The sequence below is a fragment of the Plecotus auritus genome, assembly GCF_963455305.1.
Source record: "Plecotus auritus genome assembly, chromosome: 1".
Lineage (NCBI taxonomy): Eukaryota > Metazoa > Chordata > Mammalia > Chiroptera > Vespertilionidae > Plecotus > Plecotus auritus.
The window spans coordinates 157,045,266-157,066,026 of NC_137770.1; positions in this window are offsets into that span (position 1 = coordinate 157,045,266).

Genomic DNA, 20,761 nt, shown 5'->3' on the forward strand with positions numbered 1-20,761 from the left:
CCTAGTGATTCCCTGAGACCCCGCCCCGCCCAATTTACAAACCCACCCAAACTGTGTGCAGCGGCTTTTGCATATAAATAGCCTGCCCTATAGCAGCTTAACCTAACAAACTGCAGCTCCGGTCAGACAGCTCCAAAACTTCCAAACCCCAAGCAAAGAGGAGAAATCTGCAGATCTCACTGTAGCTCCTGCTGGGTAGCCTCAGACAGTAGCTAACCTATACCCCATTGGAGATCCAAGAGCTAGTGTACCTAGTGGTCAATGTGAGACGACATCAGATTTCAACTACTCACATCCATAAGTGACACATTCAAGAGGCAGACTCAGTGAGCACCAAAGCCCCACTGAAACAAGTCCTGCACCATAAGCGTGTCTCCAGCACAGCAGTTCTTCCATTATAGACACAGCAGGTCCTCACAGCCAATTGGCCTGGAGGTCAATTCCTCCCAGTGTACCAACAGCAATCAAGGCTTAACTATAGCAAGACTGTGCACTCAGCCCACAAAAGGGGCTGAGTGTCCACCTCAGGTGATTGGGGAGGCTGAACCACTGGGCCCTATAGGTCACCTACCACAGAAAACCACTCCATCAACACAGGGAAGCAGCCAAAATGCGGAGACAAAGAAACATGTCACAAATGAAAGAAATGGAGGAAAGCAAACTACTGGACACAGAGTTCAAAACCACAGTTCTAAGGTTACTCAAGAAGCTTCTAGAAACCTCTGAGGAACTTAGTGAGACCTTTAAGGATCTTAATGAGAATGCCAAAAAAATGGAAAAGGACCAGTCAGAAATTAAGCATACACTGTCTGAAATAAAGAATATACAGAAATTCAACAGTAGACCAAAGGACCCCAAGAATCAAACCAAAAATTTGAAATATGAAGAAACAAAAAACACCCAACCAGAAAAACAAAAAGAAAAAAGAATCCAAAAATATGAAGATAGTGTAAGGAGCCTCTGGGACAACTTTAAGCATACCAACATCAGAATTATGGGGGCGCCAGAAGAAGACAGAGAGCAAAATATTGAAAAACTATTAGAAGAAATAATGACAGAAAACTTTCCCTACCTGGTGAAAAAAATAGACTTACAAGTCCAGGAAGCACAGAGAACCCCAAACAAAAGGAATCCAAAAAGGACCACACCAAGACACATCATAATTAAAATGCCAAGAGCAAAAGACAAAGAGAGAATCTTGAAAGCAGCAAGAGAAAAACAGTTAGTTACCTACAAGGCAGTACCCATACGACTATCAGCTGATTTCTCAACAGAAACTATGCAGGCCAGAAGGGAGTGGCAAGAAATATTCAAAGTGATGACAGAAAGAACCTACAACCAATTGAAGGTCAGATAAAGAGCTTCACAGACAAGAAAAAGCTAAAGGAGCTCATCACCACCAAACCAGGATTATATGAAATGCTGAAGGGTATTCTTTAAGAAGAGGAGGAAGAAGAAAAAGGTAAAGATAAAAATTATGAACAACAAAGTGACAACAAATACATACCTATAAACAAGTGAATCTAAAAATCAAATGAATAAAAAATCTGATGAACAAAATAAACTGGTGAATATAATAGAATCAGGGGCATAGAAAGGGAGTGGACTGACAATTCTCAGGGGGAAGGGGGTGTGAGGGGTGCGGGAAGATATTGGACAAGAATCTTGCACCTATGGATGAAGACAGTGGTGGGGGGTAAGGGCATGGGGTGGGGGTGGGGAATCAGGTGGAGGGGAGCTATGGGGGGGAAAAAGAGGAACATCTGTAATAATCTAAACAATAAAGATTTATTAAAAAAGAAAAAAAGAAAACACAGCATTTGATGGGAGATAAGCCTAAATTTGAAAAAATTTTGCCTTCCTGTGTGATCTTGGAAGTCATATCCTCACTGAGTTTACATTGAAATCATATTACCATTGTATGTATTTTTTCCTATTGCAAACATGTCGTATTTGTTAGGTTTATAATAAACATATTCAGGGCACCAAACTAGGAAAAAATAAGTAAGTGAGCAACTTCAGTGGATGGAATTACCCACATCCTATTAGATCTCTGTAACTTGACTCTTGTGTCTTCTCTCCCAAGAAAGTCTTCCCTAATTTCATCTTCCCATCAACACTCAGCTCTTTATTCATTCATTCATTCACTCGCCAATGCTTATTGAGTCAAATTTCTATGTGCCACATGTAAATTTACTTATATCTTCCATTAGTAAAATACAAAAACCCTGACCACATCTGTTTCTTAAGCTATGGTCCTAGCTCTCTCCTTTCCTTCATAGCCAAGCCTCTAAAATGGTTGTCCTTGTAAACTTTCTTAACTTGCTCATCTTCCATAGCTACTGCTTAACTAAAATTTCTACTGAGGTTATGAGTTGTCCCACATAAATAAATCCCAATGAACAAGTCTTCATTTTACTTGACTTCTCAGTAGCATTTCACACTTGTGGACCCTCACTCCTTATTTGGTTTATGTGATTCCTGCTTTCAAGTTTTATTCTCCTATTTCTAGCCTTCTTTTCAGAGCCCTGCCAGTTTCTCCTCCTCTAAAGAAATTAGGGTTCTACAAAGAATAGTAACCAGACATTAATGACAAATAATTCATATTAAGTGTTATGAGTAACTCACAAAATTAGCGAAAGGCTCAGAACTATGTGGCTATTAAAAATACTCCAAAACATCCTAAAGGACGAGTTGGTCCATATAGGCAAGTAACCTCTGGCAGGAAGCCAAGCACTGGACACTGACTGGTACCACCACATCTGCTGCTCCAAGGACTCAATGTGGCTACAGTCTCATTACTGGTGCACACTAAATGTGGAATCCAGTTTTGTTGCCACCCACTAAAACTGACAAGAAAAATCTCAACTAGTTCCTGAATCTAGACCCAGTGGCAAGTGCAACCCTACCTGCAAGAGAGGCTGCAAAGTCAAAAATGTGATGTTTATGATACCTGTCATGTGAGATATCCTGTCCCCAAACAAGTTCATACAGAGGGGAATTCCACAAACACAGGAAGATAGTTTAGGGACCAGGTAGGAAAAAAAAAAAAGCATAGGCACTACTTCTCCAAATCAAATTTTGTCTTAAACTTTCTCTAACTTGACTTCTTCTTTTGCTTTGGCCAATGTAGCTCAGTTGGTTGGAGCATCATCCCATATATCAAAAGATGGTAGGTTCAATTCCCAGTCAGGGCATAACCCCAGGTTTTGGGTACAATCCCCAGTTGGAGCGCCTGTGGTAGGCGATGATGAGCTATCTATGTTTCTTTCTCTCACTGATGTTTCTCTCTCTCTCTCTCTCTCTCTCTCTCTCTCTCTCTCTCTCTCTCTCTCCCTCCCTCCCTCCCTTCCTCTGGAATCAATTCTTTAAAATTAAAAAGAAAAGAAAAGAAAAATAAATTGACTTCTTCTCTTGGGAAGGTTCAGATTCACGTATCCACACACATGTTTGACATCTCCATTTGGATGTCTCATAGTTGTTTCAACCTTAAGAGGTCTAACTCTGAATTCTTGCTCTTCATCGCCATCTGCCTGTCTTCTTCATCGAAGTAAATAGGAATTCCACCCATCCATTTTCTTACGCCAGAAATCGGACATCTTCCTGACATCTACTTTTTTTTTTAAATTTCCTCATCCAATTTACAACAAACTCCTGTCAATTCTGCTTCAAAAATGTATTTCTAATTTGTTCCCCATCTCCACTGTTACCATCCTACACTAATCTACCATCATCTCATTATCTTCATCTTGAACTATTGCAATAGCTTCATAATTGCCTTCCTGCCTTCATTCTTGACCATATCCAAATCATTCTCCATGTAGCAACCAGAGTAATCTTATAAAGCATAAATTGTATGATGTCATTTCCTGGATCAGAATGCTAGGTTAGGCTTCCATTTGAAAAAAAAATAATTTTCAACATGGGCCTTGTGATCTGACACCTGCTGAGTGCTCCAAGCTCACCTTAGACATTATTCTTCTATCATCATGGTTGTGAACTGTTCTAAGCCATGCTTTTGGGGTACTACCTTCAAATTCTATGTGGTAAATAGCAAAATCCATTTAAAAACTTTGAGGAGGATAAATTTTTTTAACACTACCCACAACTTCACAGATAGATTGAAATGAAAGTAAGTCTAGGCCAAAATCCGTCATGCGTATTTATTTATTAACATTTTTTTTAGCAAGTATATTCATTTACTAGGGCTATCATAACAAAGTACCACAGACTGGGTATTTTAAACAACAGATGCTTACTTTTTCACAGTTCAGGAACTGAGAAGTCCAAGATCCAGGTGTTGCCAAGGTTGGTTTCATTCTGAGGCCTCTCTCCTGGGCTTGCAGATGGCCACCTTTTTGTTGTGTCTTCACACATTCATGCTTTGATCTGTGAGTCTTCTGTGTCCTCATCTCATTTTAAGGATACTAGTCATATTATCTCTAAACTAGAGGCCTGGTGCACGAAATTCATGCACGGGGGGGGGGGGGGGGCTTGTCCCTCAGCCCAGCCTGCACCCTCTCCAATCTGGGACCCCTCAAGGGATGTCCGACTGCCCGTTTAGGCCCGATCCCACGGGCAGTCAGACATCCCTCTCATAATCCAGGACTGCTGGCTCCCAACTGCTCACCTGCCTGCCTTCCTGATTACCCCTAACTGCTTTTGCCTGCCAGCCTGATCACCCCCTAACCACTCCCCTGCCAGCCTGATTGATGCCTAAATGATCCCCTGCCAGCCTTGTTTGCCCCTAACTGCCCTCCCCTGCAGGCCTGGTCACCCCTAACTGCACTCCCCTGCAGGCCTGGTCCCCCCCAACTGCTCTCCCCTGCAGGCCTGGGTCCCCCCCAACTGCCCTCCCCTGCAGGCCTGGTCACCCCTAACTGCCCTCCCCTGCAGCCCTGGTCCCCCCCAACTGCTCTCCCCTGCCGGCCTGGGTCCCTCCCAACTGCCTTTCCCTGCAGGCCTGGTTGCCCCCAACTTCCCTCCTCTGGCAGCCAGGTCACCCCTAACTGCCCTTCCCTGCAGGGCTGGTTGTCCCAACTTCCCTCCTGTGCCAGCTTGGTCACCCCTAACTGCACCCCCCTGCTGGCCTAATCGCCCACAACTGCCCTCCCTTGGAGACCTGGTCCCTCCCAACTGCCCTCCCCTGCTGGCCATCTTGTGGTGGCCATCTTGTGTCCAAATGCGGGCAGGATCTTTGACAACATGGGGGCAGCCATCTTGTTTGTTAGAGTAATGGTCAATCTGCATAATACTCTTTTATTAGATAGGATAGAGGCCTGGTGCATGGGTGGGGGCCAGCTGGTTTGCCCAGAAGGGTTTCCCAGATCAGGGTGGGGGTTCCCTTGGGGCGTGGGGTGGCCTGATGGTGGTTTTCAGGCCGGCCTGTGGTGGTTTTCAGGCCGGCCACGCCCCCTGGCAACCCAAGCGGAGGCCCTGGTATCTGGGATTTATTTATCTTCTACAATTGAAACTTTGTAGCTTGGAGCAGAGCCAAGCCTTCTGCTTGCTCGTGGCAGCAGCCATTTCTGTTGGGATTTATGTATCTTCTATCATTGAAACTTTGTAGCCTTAAGTGGAGGCCTGGGCCAGCCAGGGCTGCAGAAGCTTGGCTTCCTCCATTGCCCTGGGCAACCCTAGCCTCCTGCTCTTTCCAGCTCTGTGGCTGCCACCATTTCTGTTTGGTTATGCATCTTCTATCATTGAAACTTTGTAGCCTTGAGTGGAGGCCTAGGCCAGCAAGGGCAGGCGGAAAGCTTGTCTTCCTCCATTGCTGGGGAAACGCATGCCTCCTTCCTGCTCTCTGTGGCGGTAGCCATCTTGGTTGGGTTTATTTGCATATTCGCTCCTGATTGGCTTGTGGGCATGGCTTCTGGGCGTGGCTTGTGGGTGTAGCGGAGTGATGGTTAATTTAAATATTACTCTTTTATTAGATAGGATACAGTCACATTCCAAGGTACTAGGACTTCAACATATGAATTTGAGGCATGAGATTTAGCCCGTAACAGTAACCAGAAGAACAATGTATGCACTCTGTGGGTAAGCTTGCTAAAGTCCTAGCTCTGCACCCCTTTCAATCCTTTGACTTCTCACTATTTGAAAAACCCATTGATGTGAACAACATTGCAAAGGCAGGATTCCATTAACTATAGGGGCACCAGAAAACCGTAATTCTTTTTAACAAATGGATGAACGCAGAATAATTTAGGGACTTAAGTCAGAGATCCCATTCTGGAACCCCAAATAAATCAGTTTTCCAAGTACCATGTACTTTTTCTCAGATGGCATATGACAATGTTCATCAATTATCTGTCTGTTTAATGTTGGTCACCCATCAGGGTCCATGAGAGCAGGAGCTGTGTCAGTTTTGCTCACCACTGTAATCCCTATGCCTCACATTTACTTATTACTTAGTCATCCAGTTTTTATTTAGCCAGTCAGTCAGTAGATGTGATTTGAGTACCTACTATGTGCCAGAAATGAAAATACATGTCCCTGCCCTCATGGAACTTACTGCCTTGTAGAGAAGGTGACTTTCAAAGGCATAATGAGAACAATCTCTGACCTCGGCCCAGGAAGGAGCTAGTTTCTCTCCCTGGACTCCTGTCTCCAGTCATATTGGTCACACTACGATATTTACTTACTTTCCTCTTCAATGGACTATGAGTTTGAGAGTAGAAACATTTTTTGTTTTGCTTCTTTATCTTCAGTATTTAGCTTGAATGCTAGACACATAGTAGGTCTTCAGTCAATGATTGTTGAGTAAAATCCAAAATCCAAATGCTGGGATATCTGATTAATAAAATGCTGAACTTAAGAATAATATGAGTCATATAATATGTTTTGCCATTTTATTGACTTTTTTTTCAAATTTCTACCATGTTCGCCAATTCACAAATACAGTGTGAACAAAGAGAAGGAAAGAGTTCACTTAAAGTGAACCATGATACTAACATTTGCAAAAGACTTCCAAAAGTGTATGTTTCCATTGGCAAATGGATCCTGTCAGACCCTGAATGAAAAACTTGAACTAAGACATACCTAACTTTCACTAGAAAGAATGTTTCCTTTTAACAAATATATGGATTTCAAACTAATATTCATGGACTTAGAAAAATTGGCACCAGGTCTTAAAGATATAACCTGCTAGTAGCTTCAATCTGCCATAAAGATAAATTTGCAAAAAATTAGGAAAACGTTAATCTTGATACCTGTATTTTCTGAGTGGCTAGTTGGAAAACGTAACAGAGAATTTTTGTTTCTTGAGTGTAGTTTTATTACAAAGCTTTGCAATTTAATTAATTTGATTATATTTTTAAATTGGAATTTCCTGAACTTCGAGATTCTCTCAAAGAAAAAAAAAATGAGATTGAACATTGAAAGTCACATCTGGCCTAGAAAAGAATGGCTCTATAGTCACTGCAACTGTGAACCCCTGTAATTTTTTAGCCAGCTGACCCAACTGCTAAAACATACCTCCTAGTTCATTTGTTAATTCCTGAAATTATACCATTATAATTTCATTTCTTTGGCTTAAGATTTGGATTCCTACTAAAATGCAAAATATGCCTGGGAAGGAACATACTTAAAACAGTGACAGTCATTTACCCCTAACTCTTGTGTCAGGGTTTAAACATTGGTGGAAAGAGAAAAGAGGAAGGATATGATACTTAGGCCCACATACAGGAAATAGTCTAGAAAAGAAAATTTGGAGATTCTAAGTCAACAGAAAAACATTTTTGCCTAAAACTTTGGTCTGAAAATATTTGGAGCACTGAGCTGTGCAAGGCAGTCTTACGAGATCTGCATGTAGAGGAGAAAAAGAAAATCTTCCTTGAGACATTTCTTAAAGTTTCTCTATAACTTACCTGGTTATAATAAACAGCTGATAATCTCAAAGTAAACCGCTTCTGATGTCTGTCACTTAATACTAAGCTGCTATATTTAGCATTCCTAGATAAATAAATTCATTCCTGGCCAACACTGGAATTAAAAAATCTAAAAGGGGAGAGGGAATAATGGCGGCGGAATAGACAGACGTGTTCTGAGCCTTGTCCCGGAGCAGAAAGAAAGAACAGCTGAGGGACGCACAAGGAGTGTTTGTTGGCTGGTTGGGAGACAGCTGAATTCCAGAAGGAGGTGGGGGACTGCTGAACGGGGTTCCCCTGACCTGGCAGCACCAACTGCGGCTGGGTCCCCTCCCGGAGCTGCGGGCTTGGACGCGGAGTCTGCGCCATCTTGATCCGGAAAGTGGAGCTTATCTGAAGCCTGAGAATCCACAACTGCGGCACCCCAGGAACAGCTGCGAGCCCCAGAACAACGCTCCCCAACTGGCGCAAGCACACGGGTTCAGAGGAGCTCTACACTCCACCACGGAAAGGTCAGATTTCGCCTGGGATAAGGTGAGGTCTCTGGTCCCGGCGGGAGAGAGGAACGCGCGTTTTGCGGGAGCTGGAGGACCAGGGAAATCTGTGCCTAGAAAAATCCGTGGCTGTAGGGGCTGGCGTGATCTGTGATTGTGGAAAGGGGTCCTCAGAGCTGCTAAGAGAAGGGCACTCTAAAAAGCAACCCATTTTGATCTGAAGTGCAGGGACACCCTAAGAATTTCAGGCTGTCCAGACTTACGCGCAGCCCGTGCGCTCCCTTTGTGCCTGGGTTTACTCGCAGTCCTGGAGTTCGCACACTTGGGCTTTTTCCTCTTGAAATTCTTGCTTCTGATTACTAAGCCCAATACATAGGATCACCCAGTTGGGGACACCCTGGGAGACTGCAGGGGAAAGTTGTTTTTCTGGAACCTGGGGATCGGAGCGGGGAGTGACCATCAGAGAGTCAGCTCTGAGGCAGACCACGCCCACAGGCCGGTGGCGAGTACCACAGGGAAAGAAGGCTCTAACACTGCCTAGAGAGGCCATAGATAGACCCAGAAGTCAATCCAGAAACACTGCCACCCATGGGCTGAATCACAAATTGACTCTTGCGTAATCAAAAATAAAGGAATACGAGAAATTAAGACACACCGCCTGCTTAAAATCAGGACTGGCTTACAACACCGAAGAGCAGTGGATCGCAGGGAACTGCAATACTGTCTGGACTGAGAAACAGGCGTGCCAAACAGAAAAACAGAGGAAGTGAATGACCTTCACTACTTCACATTTTATTTTTACCTTTTATTTTTTTATTTTTTTATTTTTTTTTATTTTCATTTTTTGCATCTTTTAATCAAGAAACTTTTTTTTCTTTTTTCATCACTTGATTTTACCTTTTTAATGATTACATTTTTATTTTCAATCCGTATTATTACTACTGCTATTTTATCTTTTTTTTTTTTTTTTTAAAGTGTCATTTTATTTTCTCTTCATTTTATTTTGGGATTAGGGTTCTACATTCTATTTTTTATCTTTCCTTTAGCATCGTTTTACTCTATCTCAACTCTACCTTTAGGCCATCACTCTCTTCCTAACCTCCCCCTTTTCAGTGTCCTGTTTGTCTTACCCTTTTACTGCTTTAGATTTTCCCTATTCTTTCTGTTTACCCCTTGTTAAAATTTCACCCTACTTACATATCTAATCTCTAATCCCCTGCTCAAGTCCACATACACCTCTCCCTTCGCTGTCTGAGCTATCCATAAACTTGTCCTTCTCTCTGTCCTTTTGTTGTTGTTTGCTTGAATGTAGATTATATCCAATTTTTATGCTGTTTTTGTGAGATTGTTTTGCTTATTCTTCTTTTGTTTATTTCTTTGTTTGTTTTGTGCTTCAGCTTTCCCTTGCCTCAATCCATATTAGTTGGTGTTGTAGTTTGTATTAATCCCCAGGCACTTGTTGCTGGCATTTGCTGGGATTAGTGATTGTTCTATTGGAGTTTTATCCCCAATATATATAGTCTGTTCCCCTTTCTCTCTTAGTCACTTTCTTGTCTCTCTTACTTTTTTTTTTCTCTTTACTTTCCCTTTTCCCAATTTCATTTTCACACTCCTTTTTTCTTTTTTTCTTTCTTTCTTTCTTTTTTCCTCTTCTTCTTTCTCTCCTATCACCTAATTTGCCTTTCTCTGGTGGTCACCTTTATTGGAGGTTATTAATATCGTGAATACATTCCTGTTCAGTGCCTTGTGAGTTGTACCTGGTAGTGCTGTATTTTGTGCCTTTAAATCAACCCAGGAGAGAGAGAACTACATAACCAGACACCCAGAGAAGAGAGACCATGGGGAGACAAAGAAGCAGCCCGCATATGAAAGAAAAGCAGGCATCACCAGAAAAGGAAGTAAACGAAATGGAGGCAAGCAACCTTCCAGAAAAAGAATTCAGAGAAATGGTCATAAGGTGGCTGAAAAGAATGGAAGACAAATTCGACAATATGAGCAAGAACCAAGAGGAAATGAAGAAGAACCAAGAAGAAATGAAAAATGACATCGCTGCTGTAAAGAACTCAATAGAAAGCATCAAGAGTAGACTAGAAGAAGCAGAGGACCGCATCAGTGAGCTAGAAGACAAGATGGAAAAAAATACCCAAGAAAAGCAACTTCTAGAAAAAAAAATTAAAAGGCAGGAGGAGAGTCTAAGGGAACTTTGGGACAACACGAAACAAAACAACATCCGCATAATAGGGGTTCCAGAAGGAAAGGAAGCTGAGCAAGGAATAGAAAACCTCTTTGAAGAAATAATGACAGAAAATTTCCCAGATATAGGGAAGAAAAAACCCACACAAATCCAAGAAGCTCACAGAGTCCCAAGCAAAATGAACCCCAAAAGACCGACGCCAAGGCACATTATAATTAAATTGGCAAACACCAACGACAAAGTAAGAATCTTAAAAGCAGCAAGAGAGAGACAGAAAGTTACATACAAAGGAACCCCCATCAGACTAGCAACTGATTTCTCAACAGAAACTCATCAGGCCAGAAGGGAATGGAATGAAATATACAAAGTCATGCAAAGGAAGGGGCTGAATCCAAGAATACTGTACCCAGCAAGGCTGTCAATCAAAATTGAAGGTGAAATCAGGAGCTTCACAGACAAAAAAGGACTAAGGGAATTTATTACCACCAAACCAGCAATGCAAGAAATGCTAAAGGGTCTACTGTAAAAAAAAAAAAAAAAAAAAAGAAAGAAAGAAACAGGAAGCGAAGAAGTAACACAGGGGTAAAGAATAGGAATGGCGACAAATAAGTACCTAACAATAATAACTTTAAATGTAAATGGATTAAATGCCCCAATCAAAAGACATAGGGTAACAGATTGGATAAGAAAACACGACCCATATATCTGCTGTCTACAAGAAACCCACCTCAGAAAAAAAGACGCACACAGACTGAGGGTGAAGGGATGGAAAAAGGTTTTCCAGGCAAATGGAACTGAAAAAAAAGCTGGGGTAGCAATACTTATTTCTGACAAATTAGATCTCAAACTGAAGGACATAACAAGAGATAAGGAAGGCCATTTCATAATACTAAAGGGAGCAATCCAACAAGAAGAAATAACTCTGGTAAACATATATGCACCCAATACAGGAGCACCCAAATACATAAAAAAACTCCTGGAGGATATTAAGGGAGACATTGACAGCAATACAATCATAGTAGGAGACTTTAATACCCCACTATCACCATTGGACAAATCCTCTAAACAAAACATCAGCAAAGAAACATCAATCCTAAATGACTCACTAGACCAGATGGAATTAATTGACATCTTCAGAACATTTCACCCCAAAGCCACAGAATATACATTCTTCTCAAGCGCACATGGGTCATTTTCAAAGATAGACCATATGTTGGGACATAGGCAAAGTCTCTTCAAATTCAAGAAGATAGAAATCATATCAAGCATCTTCTCAGACCACAGTGGCATAAAACTGGAAATCAACTACAATAAAAACAACCCAAAGAAATCAAACACATGGAGACTAAACAGCATGCTATTAAACCATGACTGGGTTACCAGAGAGATCAAAGAAGAAATAAAAAACATCATGACAACAAATGACAATGAAAACACTACAATCCAAAATCTATGGGACACAGCGAAAGCAGTCTTGAGAGGGAAGTTCATAGCTCTACAAGCCTACTGCAAAAAACAAGAAACAGGGGTAATAAATTACCTAACCCAACAACTCAAAGAGTTAGAAAAAGAGCAACAAGAAAAGCCCAGTGTAAGCAGAAGGAAGGAAATAATAAAGATCAGAGCACAGATAAACGACATAGAGACCAAAGAAACAATACAAAAGATCAACAAAACCAAGAGCTGGTTCTTTGAAAGGATAAACAAGATTGATGAACCTCTAGCCAGGCTCACCAAGAAGCAAAGGGAGAGGACCCAAATAAACAAGATCAGAAATGAAAGAGGTGAAATAACAACAGATCCCGCCGAAATACAAAGGATTGTTAAAAAATACTACGAACAACTCTATTCCAACAAACTGGACAACCTGGAGGAAATGGACATATTCCTAGAAAAATATAACCTTCCAAAACTCAATCAGGAAGAATCTAAACAGCTCAACATGCCAGTAACTATGGAAGAAATTGAAGCAGTCATCAAAGAGCTTCCGGCAAACAAAAGCCCGGGGCCAGACGGCTTCACAGGAGAGTTCTACCAAACATTCAAGGAAGAACTAAAACCTATCCTCCTCAGACTATTCCAAAAAATTCAAGAGGAAGGAACACTTCCCAGCTCCTTCTATGAAGCCAGCATCACCCTAATACAAAAACCAGATAAAGACAACACAATGAAGGAGAATTACAGGCCAATATCCCTCATGAATGTAGATGCCAAAATCCTCAATAAAATTCTAGCAAATAGGATCCAGCAGTACATCAGAAAGATCATACACCATGACCAAGTAGGATTTATCCCAGGAATGCAAGGATGGTTCAATATCCGCAAATCAATAAATGTGATACATCACATAAACAAATTGAGAGATAAAAATCACATAGTCATATCAATTGATGCAGAAAAAGCATTTGACAAAATCCAACACCCTTTCTTGATAAAAACTCTCAACAAGGTGGGAATAGAAGGATCATACCTCAACATCATAAAAGCTATATATGATAAACCCACAGCTAACATCATACTCAATGGGCAAAAACTAAAACCATTTCCCCTAAGAACAGGAACAAGACAGGGATGCCCACTCTCACCACTCCTGTTTGACATAGTACTGGAAGTATTAGCCACTGCAATTAGACAAGAAGAAGAAATAAAAGGCATCCAAATTGGAAAAGAAGAAGTAAAGCTGTCCTTATTTGCAGATGACATGATATTGTACATAAAAAACCCGAAAGACTCCATCAAAAAACTAACAGACTTAATAAATGAATTCGGCAATGTAGCAGGATACAAAATTAACACCAAGAAATCTATGGCATTTCTATACACCAACAATGAACTTACAGAAAGAGAGACTAAAAAAGCAATCCCATTTACCATCGCACCAAAAAAATTAAGATACTTAGGAATAAACCTAACCAAGGAGGTAAAAGACCTATATGCGGAAAACTACAGGACACTGAAAAAAGAGATAGAGGAAGATGTAAACAGATGGAAGAACATACCATGTTCATGGATTGGTAGAATCAACATCATTAAAATGTCCATACTACCCAAAGCAATCTATAGATTCAATGCACTCCCCATTAAAATACCAACGGCGTATTTCACAGACCTAGAAAGAACTCTCCAAAAATTCATCTGGAATAAAAAAAGACCCCGAATAGCCACAGCAATCCTGAGAAAGAAGAATAAAGTAGGAGGGATCTCAATACCAGATTTCAAGCTGTATTACAAAGCCACTGTCATCAAAACAGCCTGGTACTGGCACAAGAACAGACATATAGATCAATGGAACAGAATAGAGAATCCAGATATCGACCCAAACCAATATGCGCATTTAATATTTGACAAAGGAGGCATGAGCATACAATGGAGTCAAGACAGTCTCTTTAATAAATGGTGTTGGGAAAATTGGACAGATACATGCAAAAAAATGAAACTAGATCACCAACTTACACCATACACAAAAATAAACTCAAAATGGGTACAGGACTTAAATATAAGACGGGAAACCATAAAAATACTAGAGGAATCCACAGGCAGCAAAATCTCAGACATATGCCAAAAGAACTTTTTCAGTGATACTGCCCCTAGGGTAATGGAAGCCAAACAGAAAATAAACAAATGGGACTACATCAAAATAAAAAGCTTTTGCACAGCAAAAGAAACCATCAACAAAACAACAAGAAACCCCACTGTATGGGAGAACATATTTGCAAATGGTATCACTGATAAAGGTTTAATTTCCAACATCTACAGGCAGCTTATACAACTTAATAAAAGGAAGATAAATGATCCAATAAAAAAATGGGCAACGGACCTAAATAGAAGCTTTTCGAAAGAAGACAGAAGGAAGGCCAAGAGACACATGAAAACATGCTCAAAGTCACTAATTATCCGAGAGATGCAAATCAAAACAACAATGCGATACCATCTCACACCTGTCAGAATGGCTATCATCAACAAATCAACAAACGACAAGTGTTGGCGAGGATGCGGAGAAAAAGGAACCCTCGTGCACTGCTGGTGGGAATGCAGACTGGTGCAGCCACTGTGGAGAACAGTATGGAGTTTCCTCAAAAAACTGAAAATGGAACTCCCATTTGACCCAGTAATCCCACTCCTAGGAATATATCCTAAGAAACCAGAAACACCAATCAGAAAGGATATATGCACCCCTATGTTCATAGCAGCACAATTTACAATAGCTAAGATTTGGAAACAGCCTAAATGCCCATCAGCAGATGACTGGATCAGAAAACTATGGTACATCTACACAATGGAATACTATGCTGCCGTAAAAAAGAAGGAATTACTACCATTTGTAGGCACTTGGATGGAATTAGAGAACATTATGCTAAGTGAAATAAGCCAGTCAATGAAAGAAAAATACCACATGATCCCACTCATTTGGGGATAATGAAAAACATTATAAACTGATGAACAAAAAGATAGTTACAGAGGCAGTAAAGCATCAAACAGACTGTCAAATTACAGTGGTAAGATTAGGGAGAGGTGGGGGAAATAAGAGATCAACTGAAGGACTTATATGCATGTATATAAGAGTAACCAACGGATGCAAAACATTGGGGGGTGAGGGCATATATGGGAGTGGGGTGGGGGTGGGGGGCAATGATAAGATATGTACACATATAATACCTTAATAAAAATTTGAAAAAAAAAATAAATAAAAAAAAAATAAAAAATAAAAATAAAAAATCTAAAAGGGCTTTAGGAAATTCCCCCAGGTAATTGACACTTTTAACTGAGCCAGTCCTGGTTAAATAACTGAAATGAAATCTGATGATGGGATGTAACACCTAGAAGCCAATCACCCATGGCCAACAGAGAATGATGTGGAGGTCTTATTGCTTCAGAAAAGCAATGTATCAAATATCCTATTCAAATTGCATCTTGAGGCATGAAAAAGAAAGCTGAGTACAAATTCACTAAGATGATTTGGAAAGGAGTTGCCGTGATGTCAGTAGAGAATTTGACCTTGATTCCATTTCCTCCTCTGGCTATAAAGTGGGAACGTCATTTTCCCGCTCTTTCCAAGAATGTGTTTTGGTTTTTTCCCTGTAGAACAGAGGGCCACAATGAGCACTGTACACTCTGCTGAGCAGGCTTAGCACCCAGTCAGCTCCCACTGAAGTCAAGTCTAAGCTTCCCGTCCCACAACCCATTGCCTCATATTGTCAAACAGGGTTGATGATCAAACTGAAAGTAGACATTCTACAAGGATCAGAAATGTAGGACATGATCAATCATTAGGCACCTCTACACCAATAGTCTCTGTTGATTATTAAATGCTTACAGTAGTGATGCCCCACAGTAAATTAGTAAAGTTTTACATTTTTTGTTGTCTAGACAAAATGATTATTTATGTAAAAGTTCCAGAGTTTGAAGAGGCCACAGTCACACAAATCTGTTCTGTTTAAATATAAGGAATCAGGCCCTAGCCGGCTTAGCTCAGTGGATAGAGCAGTGGTTGGCAAACTGCGGCTCGTGAGCCACATGCGGCTCTTTGGCCCCTTGAGTGTGGCTCTTCACAAAATACCACAGCCTGGGCGAATCTATTTTGAAGAAATGGCGTTAGAAGAAGTTTAAGTTTAAAAAATTTGACTCTCAAAAGAAATTTCAATTGTTATACTGTTGATATTTGGCTCTGTTGACTAATGAGTTTGCCGACCACTGGGATAGAGCATCAGCCTGCGGACTGATGTGTCCCAGGTACGATTCTGGCCAAGGGCACATGCCTGGATTGCGGGCTTGATCCCCAGTCAGGGGTGTGCATGAGGCAGCCGATCAATGATACTCTCTCATCATTGATGTTTCTATCTCTCCTTCTCCCTTCCTCTCTGAAATCAATAAAGAAATATATTTTAAAATAAATAAATAAATATAAGGAATCAGGCTCAAAAATTATATTTCTGCATCATAAAAGCCTTGAATAAGGCTTACTTTTTTGTTACCTAAACAAATAGGATGGCTTTGAGAATAGAAAAGCTAGTATGTACATTAACATTATTGCTATAGAGTAATCTGAGACTAAGCTTCCATAACTGTGTATGAATTAGATAAGATCAAGGTGATTCACTTTGCCAATTTACTACCTGTTTTGCAAAGAATGCTTGTATTACCCCAAACTTCGTATGTTGAAATCCTAACTCATAATGTGACTATTAGGAGATGCTTAGTGCCCTTAAAAAAGAGACCCCAGAGAACTCCCTCCCAACCTTCTGTCATGTATGGATATGACAAGAAGATAGCTGTCTATGAACCAGGAATGGGTCTGTAGCAGACACAGAATTTGATAGCACCTTGATCTTGGACTCCATTTATTTCTCACAGTTCTGGAGATGAGAAATAAAAGCTTGTTGTTTAAGCCACTCAGTATATGAGATTTTTGTTATAGAAATCCAAACAGACTGCCACACAATCTTCATACAGGTCTTCTGCTTCTAGGTGTCTACATTTGTTTAAACCAGTCACAGATTAGATCACTTTATTTTTCAGTCAAGTTTGATCTTAATTTTTTATTCACCAAAACTATCAGGTTTAATCAAGTTCATAATTTCACTTTTCTCTATACTTTATTTCAAAAAATCAAGTCAACAAATTACTTAGAAATGACATATAGGATTTTAAATAATAACACCCTTCTGTCCCCCTCCCCCAAAAAAATAGTACATATAAAAGTAGCTCTCCCAAGGGATCTCCCAAGATCCTTTCCTAATGTCTTTTAACCCAGATGAGTTCTACTTTCTAATACCCAAGGCATCCCCCTCCCACCTTCCCACTCCTACCCCAACTTCACCTTCTGGTGTTTTCATATTGCTCCAGCCCTTTCCACTCAGAAGGAAAACTATTTAACAATTCAGGATTATCTGAAACCAAGATTAATGTACTTATGTCTTTATATATCACTCTCTCTAGAATGTTTGTAGTTTAAAACATTCTGGAATCTACTGACCACCTCTTGGTGGGGAGTGGAGAAGATATATAGATACACAAATATCCCACTGTGTGCTAGACACTACTCAAGGTGTTTTCACAGAGATTGTTTCATCTGATCCTCACAACATCCTTTTTCTGTAAGCCAAAATGTTCCTTTTTAGAGGCTAAGTAAATTCCCTAAGATCACATAGCTAATAAATGCCAGTTCAAGATTTCAACCCAAGGCTGTCTGACTCTTTACTGTTCATGGGCTTTTCACTATGCCAAACTTAATCCAAAAGAATCTTTAATGGGGCATTTTAACACTAGGGAATTCTAATGTGGTCCATGAAGGTGAGTGATATTGTTGATCAATGAAGCCCTCAGGTTGCACTAAGTAACCACATACTCCATCTCTGCATGAGACTTTCTTTCCCAACCTGTGTTTTTTATTGGCCACATTCTAGCTTCAATGCCTTTTCCATTCCAGACTAGCTTTACATTTTTTAAAATCAATTATTATTCATTCAGTCTTTAGACAAGGAATCCTCTAAAGACCTCAAGGCACCGTATAGAAAAATATTGCATAATGAACAATAAATATTTGGATTACCAGGAGAGTACAACTGAGAATGCTACATTCTTACTTTCTTCTAGTCCTGGGAGGAAGGGGGAGGTTTTATCGAATTGAAGTGGGCTCTTTTCCTTATAGTTCTTATTGAACATGAAGCCTAGACTAGGCAGATTTTCTAACTTGATACCCACCACCACCTTCCCAAAATATGAATATATTGCTTTATCAATACACAGCAGATGCCCCCCAAAGCATCAGTCTTCACTGCTTCTCCAAAATTATTTAAATCATCAAGGAAACAATACCTAAGACCTCCAATGGCAATCAATGTGTCATTTTAGGGTAAGCAGCCTGAGTTGTCTATCTGATCATGAGTGATGACTTGATGTCCATCTCTAGCTCACCGAGGGCCAAGCAAAAAGGGAGATTAAACCTAATGGGCACTGCATCACATAGAGGCAAGGCAAAGATGAGTAAGGAGATCAGTAGGGACTATTCTTCTAAGTCTTCTCTAGTCTACAGGTGTTATAATTGAACTGTGTCCCTCCATTCTAAAAAACAACAATGACAACAAAAACAACAACAAAAAGCAAGTTTTCTTGAAATCCTAATCTCCAGTACTTCAGAATGTGACCTTATTTGGAGATGGGGTCTTTATAAATGTAATAAAGTTAAAGTGAGGACATTAATGTAAGTCCTAATGCAATATGACTGGTGTCCTTATAAAAGGGGGAAATTTGGGCACAGAGGCAGACATGCATGGAGGCAAGACAATGTGAAGGGACATGGAGAAGACAGCCATCTAAAAGACATTCACAGGCCTCTGTAGGAACCAACCCTGCTGATACCTTGATTTTGGACTACCAACCTTTAGAATTGGGAGAGAATGAATATACTACTGTTATTTAAGCCACCCAGGGTGTGGTACTGTTAAAGCAGCTAGAAAACTGATAAACCAGAAGACTGATTACCATGCCCACACAGTTGATAATGGACCTGCAAAAGCCAGAATACATTATCTTCTAAACACCAAGAGAATGACAGAGAATAATCCTCCTGCCCAGGAAGTAGTGCTCCTATCCCATTTTCCTGGGAAATGTTTTCTTGAATGGTTATTCTCTTTAGTCTCATAACCTAGGCCCACAGTTGCTTAGTCTAATTCTGCCTCAGCTTTACTATCCACCCAATAGGGATGATATTATAAAACCATTTGGTGGTCTTATGTTAGTGGAAAGTAATTGGTAAACAAATACCAGAAATTTATTATCTCACAGCTCTGGAGAACAGAAGCAGGAAATCAAGCTGTAGTAGGGCCACAGCCCCTCCAGAGGCTCTAAGAGGAAATGGATGCCTTGCCTCTCCCAGCTTCTGGTGTCTATAGGTGTTCATTGGCTTGTGGCCACATCACTCCAATCTCTGTTTCCATCTCCACAGTGCTTTCTTCTTTGTGTATGTCTCTGTCTCATCTTCCCTGCCTCTCGCAAAAAAAAACACACAGAATTGCACATAGGGCCCACCTGGATAATTCAGTATAAGCTCTTTCTCTCAAGATCCTTAACCTAATCAATATCTTTTGCAATATAATGTGATGTCCATAGGACCCAGGAATTAAAAAGTGAATATATGTTTTGGGGGATGAGGTATAATTTTTTTCTGCCTACTCAGGCTCAAACCATCAAGCCTCTTAGATTAAATTTTGGAAGTTTCTCTCTTAAAAGTGACCACTGCTCTCTAACAAGGAATGTTCATTTGAATTCTAGTCCCAGACCCTATATAAAACTTTATCTAAGACTGGCAAGGTTAAGATGTTGACTTAGGTCATGACCCTCCTTTTCTCCCCTCTATATGTAACATCTAGCCAGCAAGTCATCAAAGGGTGAAAATATTGGCTCTCAATCATACTAAGTTCTGATAAGAATAATAATAGAAACCAAGTTTTCAATATTCATTTGTAGTCTTTCTTTTTGATTACCAAGGGTCCTAGTTGGTATAAGAAAGAGAATATAAAAGCGCATTTATAAAATACCTCTGTCTTGGCCCCCACTGTTTCTAGCACTTAGGAAATGTGTACAAAGAAAGCTTTATGTTTTCCTCCTCAGTTGCCAGGACCACAATAAAGCCTTACATTTAAGTGTGCTCTTTTTACATCTCCACACACTGGAAAGCTTTAATGTCCAAATATTATTTTTCCCTAAGAACATATAAGAGTACAAATTTATTTCTCTTTTACTATTTTTAAATTGGCCTTATCACCCAAATCCTTTTTTTTTTTCTCTAGAATCACAGAGGAATAAACAGAAGGAAAGCAATAACATCTAAAAGCACAGGAAAAAATGAATTAGCTATAAAATTTATCCTATAACTTTGCAAAAAGTGATATTTGTTGAATTGTGGTTACTTGATCAAATAATTTTATAAAGGGAATATCTGGGATTGAGCATTATTTAGAATTTTGCTCAAAAAATGAATGTATAGTGGTATTGGTAATTCAGACAATGTTTTAAATATTATGTAAATATACAGTATAAATGTATTCAGAAGTATGGTTTGTGATGGAGCATCATCTGCTACACTTAGAGTAGCAAGGCTTTAGAAATTTAGTGGCCCTTGACCCCTAGCTGTATATTAAAATCTTGTAAGAGCTAAAAAGAAAAAAAGAAAAACAAGTGTTTGGACCCCACCCCAAAATAATCAA